The sequence below is a fragment of the Ursus maritimus genome, unplaced genomic scaffold (assembly GCF_017311325.1).
Source record: "Ursus maritimus isolate PB19 unplaced genomic scaffold, ASM1731132v1 scaffold_7, whole genome shotgun sequence".
NCBI classification, from domain to species: domain Eukaryota; kingdom Metazoa; phylum Chordata; class Mammalia; order Carnivora; family Ursidae; genus Ursus; species Ursus maritimus.
The window spans coordinates 66,016,196-66,022,529 of NW_024426885.1; the positions used below are offsets into that span (position 1 = coordinate 66,016,196).

General features: G+C 45.8%; 1 non-coding gene across 1 annotated transcript; it reads right to left on the reverse strand.

Annotated features, from left to right (window-relative positions):
* Window positions 1-870: 870 nt before the first annotated feature.
* Window positions 871-974, reverse strand: LOC121101361. Its single transcript, XR_005833355.1, has one exon. It is a non-coding gene; the product is annotated as a U6 spliceosomal RNA (small nuclear RNA).
* Between the last annotated feature and the right edge of the window lie 5,360 nt (window positions 975-6,334).

The following is a 6,334-nucleotide window of genomic DNA, read 5'->3' on the forward strand; positions in this document are numbered from 1 at the left end:
AGGTGTGTGTAAAGAGCCCGTATGTAATGAGTGTTCAGTAAATGCCAGCTGTCTTCACCCACCCCTCACCATAAGCAGCCACATGTAGACTGGCGGGGAGGACTGCACACCATTTGAGTGTGATCATTAAACTGGATGCAGAGACTGGATGGAATTATGGGATGTGTTTCTCTTGGGGAGGAATAAATGCGGGAGAAAGATAAAACAGGTATTTGATGATCAGAAGGATAGACTCTGGCAAAGACAATAATACTATGTATTCTCCAAATCCCATTTTTCTTCTCCCAGATTCACAACTGAGATCTATTTCCCAGTCTCTCTATAGTTGGTGGGACAATGTGAGTTCTGGCTAAGGGAACATGGGTAGAATTGTCCACAGCACTTCCAGGTCTGGCCCCTAAAAACTCTTCTGAGTCATTCTTCTTGCACTCTCTCTATTTCCTCTCTAGCTGTCCATATGCAGTGTATCCACTGATTGACTCAAAGGCCCAGGTAATTGCAAATCTAGAAGGAAGCAGCCTGGGTCCCTGCAAGAGCCGTGCACGTGCATGTGCACACATGCACACATTCACACACACACTGGACTACCAAGTAAGATAGAAATAAGTTTTTTTCTTTTTAAAAAAATTTTATTTAAAATCAATTAATTAACATATAGCATATTATTAGTTTCAGAGGTAGAGTTTAGTGATTCATCAGCTGCATATAATACCCAGTGCTCATTACATTAAGTACCCTCCTTTGTGCTCATCACCCAGTTATCCCATCCCCCCACCACCTCCCCTCCAGCAAGCCTCAGTTTGTTTCCTAGAGTTAAGAGTCTCTTATGATTTGTTTCCCTCTCTGATTTCATCTTATCCTCTTTTTCCCTACCTCTCCCTAAGTTTCATGAATTTGCGTGTCATCCATGTGCAGGGGCCATGCTAATCTCTGTATCGTTCCAATTTTAGTATATGTGCTACTGAAGAGAGCACTGTAACTAAGCTTTTATTCGAAGACATTTGTTACAGCGGTCACCTGCCATTGCTAAAACAATTTAACTCCTCCGCTCTGAACTGCAATTTTACTGAGAGTTGGTGCCAAACTATTTCACAATTATATCCAGGCAACCCTTGAGTTACAGCAATCCATATTTACAATTCTCTGACAACCACCCCGTGATCTTAGTTATGGTATTTAAAACCAGAAGAATATAAAACCATATCTCCCAGGAGGGCTTTTGGCCTGACACCATATCCCTCCTTTAGTGGTTAAGGGCATAGACTCAAATTACTTAATTTTGTTCTCATATCAGCCATGTAAGAAATGTGTTTTTATCAACAGTTTGCTATATCTGAGAAAGTCAAGGCCCTAGGAGGCCTGGAGACTTGCCCAAAGTCATACATCTGATAACTTTGGAACCAGTATTTGTATTCAGCTCTTCTGACTTCAGAACCGGTGGTCTCTCCCTCATACCACAATGCAAGGGGAAAAGAAAGCCCCTCTGCAGCCTTGGGGTTCTCTCTCTCTCTGCAAGGTTTATTACCATACGACTTCAAATATGTGAAAATAATGACAAGACAAACATACGTCACCCTTCTTCCCAGTTCTAACAAGACCCTTCCCAGACACATGATTCCGTTCCCAGCTGGAAATGCTTTCCTGGAGCAGGAATTTGAATTTCCCATGAGAACAGATGCCCCATCCCATCCTCCTATGTGTAGAATCTATAGGGCTCTTCTCATCTCTGTTAGGCCAAGGAGAGGTACCACTACAACATCCCCTGGGGAGAAAAAGAACCTTCAAACTGCAGGAGTCTGGACCCCATCTGCTTTGGGGGCCTAATATATACCTGCACCTCCTGTCACTAAGCAAATGAGCCAACTGTTAAAATTGTCTTTCCCAGTTCCTGATCCAATAGAACCTATCTGTCCTGTGGTGACACTAGAAAGACCACGATGGGTGGAACAGGATTCTCAGGGAAACCCAACTACAGGTCTCACGAGCTGTAGTGTTCATCAGCAGGCCTTATCAGCAGCGCTAACAGTGCAAATACACGCAGTATCCCTCATCTGGGTACAAGGGAAACCACGCATGCGCCTTCTGAAACAGATGGTTGCTAGAAGCTGGATAAAGCATCATTCCGACAAAAAGCAGTTTTTACACATGCCAGCAGCCTGGGGTTGGATCTCAGAGGCCAGACAACCAATGAGCCTTTGCCTCCATGATGTCATGCTCCCAATATGGAATCTTACTGGCTGAAGGACTTGTCACTCACTCACCAAAGTTTACAGGGATGAAATCTGTGGAATCCAGGCTTTTCTCCCATAGTGAGAGGCTCGGTGAAGCTCTGGTTGAACTCTGTTGCTGGTTTTCTCTCCTACAATTCACTTCTGAAATTGTACACTTCTGAAATCGTGGCTTTTGTGCATTTTAATTTCATTGGCATAAAAAACCCTTCGGTTAATAGACTTTCCAAAGCTGTAAATATTTTCTGGACATTAATGCTCCATATTTTTCAGAGTACCGCTATTATTTTTATCACTTCCACTTTATCCATGGAAACAGAAAGACGGGAGCAGAAAGACGGGAGCAGAAAAACTTCCCAATTGCACTGATTCTAGGGGTGAGGTCTGTTGGCCACAGGACACAGATTTTTAAAACAGAAAGGAAAGAAAGGAGCTATAAGTCTGAGTGTGGCTCTGGCAGTATTTTCTGGACTGTCAATCCAACCACTCCCACCTACACACGTCCCATATTTCACTGTGCATTAACTCTGCAGCCTGCTGCCACACCCAGGCCTATGCTGGCCAGGGCCCTGTGTGCAGTGCAGTGTGATAGGACATTGGGCCAGTTGAGCTGGTCTCCAGTCCCAGAGACCGTGTGACCTTGAGTGAGTCCATATGGCAGTGTGAGCTTCAGCTTCCACACTGTAAAGTGAGCCTACCAATGTCTCCCTGGTGGAGTGGTTGTCAGGATTAGAGAAGGGCATGCACATGAGTCCCTGGCACAAAGCTGCTGCTCAGAAAACAGTAGACTGGCTTCAAATGGTGTCTGTCCCAGGCAATGTGCTGCAGGAGGGCTGGAGTTCACCTAGTCAGTGACAAGGCATCAGGGAGCATCCAAAGAAGGCAGGGACGAGGCAACTTCCTGGTGCTGACCAGGGTCAGGTGCCCGAGGTCGCCTCAAACGGAGTGAAGACCACTTTTCCAAGAACATAGGCTCAGCACTGTCCATGTAAAGTTCCACGGGGTCCCCAAAACAGGGGAGCCCTGCCAGCATGGCAGTCACTTTCCACAAAGGTTGCATGTGGAACAAACTGGTTTCCACCCAGGAATGTGCCAACAGGAACTTCACTGAGCCAGATAGCCTTGGGCACTTGAGACATCTCCCTGGCACATATAGGGGATGCCCATGCTTTGTGAAAAGTGGGAAAGGAGTAAAGGGAGAAAATGTTCCTGATCCCCTATGACCAGAAATTACACTTCTTCAGTTTAGTGTGGTTTTAGCTCTAGATATTCAAAAACATCAGGCAGATGGGGGCTGGATGTATATCTTCCCTACAATATGAGGACAAATGAAGGCAACGGTCTCAAGAGAAGTAGTGTGTGAGCCAGTCAAGATCCAGTCAAGGCCTCTGGGGAGAGAGAGAGACCAGTGGCTGCAGGGCACATGTCCAGAGGGTAGGGAAAGGGACCTGAGATCAAAGAATGGTGTTCCTGGCCCTCCTCCATCCCTATCCCTCTGCCCTCCCTCCACACCCCCTACCCAGCCACCAAGATGGCTGCCCTGTCAGTCCTGTACCAACTCATGCAAGGGGACAAAAAAATGCCATGATCACAGAATCACCTCAGAAACAGAAAACCCGGCCAGCTTTTTGCCCAGGGTGACGTAGGAATTAGGTGGAGAGTTCAGCCTGGCCTCTCCCCATGCCGCCGTCAGTGAGCTTGCAAATACTACACTACTGCACCTTGGGGGATACGAAACGTCAAGGATGAAGCCATGGCATGTCACGCTTGGCATCAAAAGCTCATCTGAAATTTCCAAGAGGTTCTCTTTCATACAGTCATGTGGATGATACGGAGGAGCTTCGATAACTTCCCCGAGTGATAAAATTAGTCATGCTACACTGCAAGGCTGCTTCCAATTTACAACGCTGCTTACACTCAAGCTTTCCCAACATTTGGCACATGCATATTTTAGTGCCTTCTGCCTTTAACAATGTGTCTCTCACAGGCTTACTACTTGAGAGGCTTAATTTCTTGCTCAGAAGAGACACAAAGACACAGGATCAGGAGCTCTCCTTCAACATAAAAGCCTCAGCTTACTCCCTGCCATTCTGAGCATGCAGGTTCTTGAGCAATGGAATTTTTTTTTTCTTTCACAGATGGGGACTTTGATATTTGGAGGGGACTTTCTCAAGGCTGCACGAATGCTGAGTGATAGAACCTAGATTTCAGTCTAGACTGTCTGGCTCCAGAGCCAAGTGTTTTTCTCCTATGTAGTCACCAATTCAGAGACAGGGCTATCATTTGTTACTTGACATTGTGTCAATCAGCCTCCATGCAGAGCTTGAGTCCCATTTCCAAGTCAGGTCAGTCCCGAGGATACTAAGCCACTCAGTCCCTCTCGCTTTGCAGTGATGATGGGCAAACTACAAATTGCAAATTGGCTCCCCCAACCATGCCTCAGCACCGTTGTTGGGTAGGTTGTGGCCAGGCACCAAAAGGGAAGCCAGCTAAGTGATGTGTCCTCTCTCTGCTTCAGCAGTAGGCGAGGAGCCCTTTAGATGGTCTGAAATGCCTGTCCTCTTCCTCCTCCTTCCAAACCTGCCCCTTGCCATTTTTTGGCTGAACCCTCTTGAGGTCTTCAAATTCATTCTGCATAAGTGTCTCCTGGCTGTCTCCTGCAGTGACCAATGTGGCCAGACTCTTAACTGAGTCTTGAACCTATTTTTGAATTCCATAACTCAAAGGGACATGGATAACCTGAGAAAAGCCTTCCTCAGCACTTTGTGCCATAGGTAAGTGCCCATCACCTTCCCCTCTACCTTGATGAACTGAAGAGGATCAGAGAGACAGGTCACCACACTTAGAGACAGAAAATGAGAGGATTCCCACAGGACAGACCCCAGCAACAGGGCAGATTTTTTCTGGGGGCATCTGCCCCCACCCTCTCTAGACCCTAAGCAGCTCTCCCCTGAACAATTTCCAGGAATGATCCTTGTGGATTCTGGTGAGAGGTCATAGAGTCTCAAACAACAAAACTTCATCCCTCTGCTAAACATCAATCATGTGCTAAGTGCTGCATAGGACATATGCTGACCCTCAGCTGGCCCATTATCTGAATTTCAGATATCCCCTGCTGAGAACTTGCAGATTGCTAAACGTATATGGTAGGGCACTCTGCAGGCCTTCAACAGGTGGGCTCCCAAGTGGACCGGCCCTATACTCACTGCATGTCTTAGTGAGCAGCAAGTCTCCTCTGACATTTGGCTGCAATTCTACTCCTCTTTCCAGGCCAGGGTGGAGGTTGCTCTTGAAATGGATATTAGTCTCTCCTACAGAGAGGAACAGTATACAGTATGATATCACTTCAGGTTATGACTTTTCCCAGGGTAGACGGTTGCGTACTATGTACCATAAAAGAACTGTCTTTCCCTTTCCATCTATTACAAGATTATTATAGAACACTGCTCTTGTCTTTTCTTCTGCCTAGTTAATTAAGCTTTGTTTTTAAAAGAGCTTTATTGCCGATGGTCAGGTCAGACCAGCAGGTACTTGTGGTATCAAAGGGTCTAGGGCAGGATTTTTTTTCCTAGGGAGAAGCTGCAACAATTTATTCCTGGTCAGACTCCTACTAAACCACAGAAAATCACTGCTGCCTTCAAGGTATCAGATTGTAAATGACACTCTTGTAAAGATATTTTTGCTGAATCTTGTACAATTCTGCATACAAGAACTCTAATTTACTAGCCCTCTCAACTCCCCAGCAACAGAGGTGGCATATGTCTGTCTGTCTTATGACTGGCTAGTGACAATGCAAATTAAGAGCAGAGTCCAAAGAATATCTAAAGATCCCACTACTTCATGATTGAGTCCTTTCTAAAGACTTCTTAAGTAAGTAAGATTTTTCTTTCACTTTGCAAATCTCCTGACTGTGTCCCAAAGATGAACTCAGCTCCTTCCTATTAAGAGAGGGAGGAGAAGAGGGAGGAAGACTGAGTGATGTTCTCCCTTTCTCAGCAGAATGAGTCTGAGCCACTCCTGGACATCATCAATTCCTCACTCTGGCTTAGGGACTTTATGGCTTCTTGAATGGCTATTTTAGAGATAGGCAAGAAAAGACCAAGATA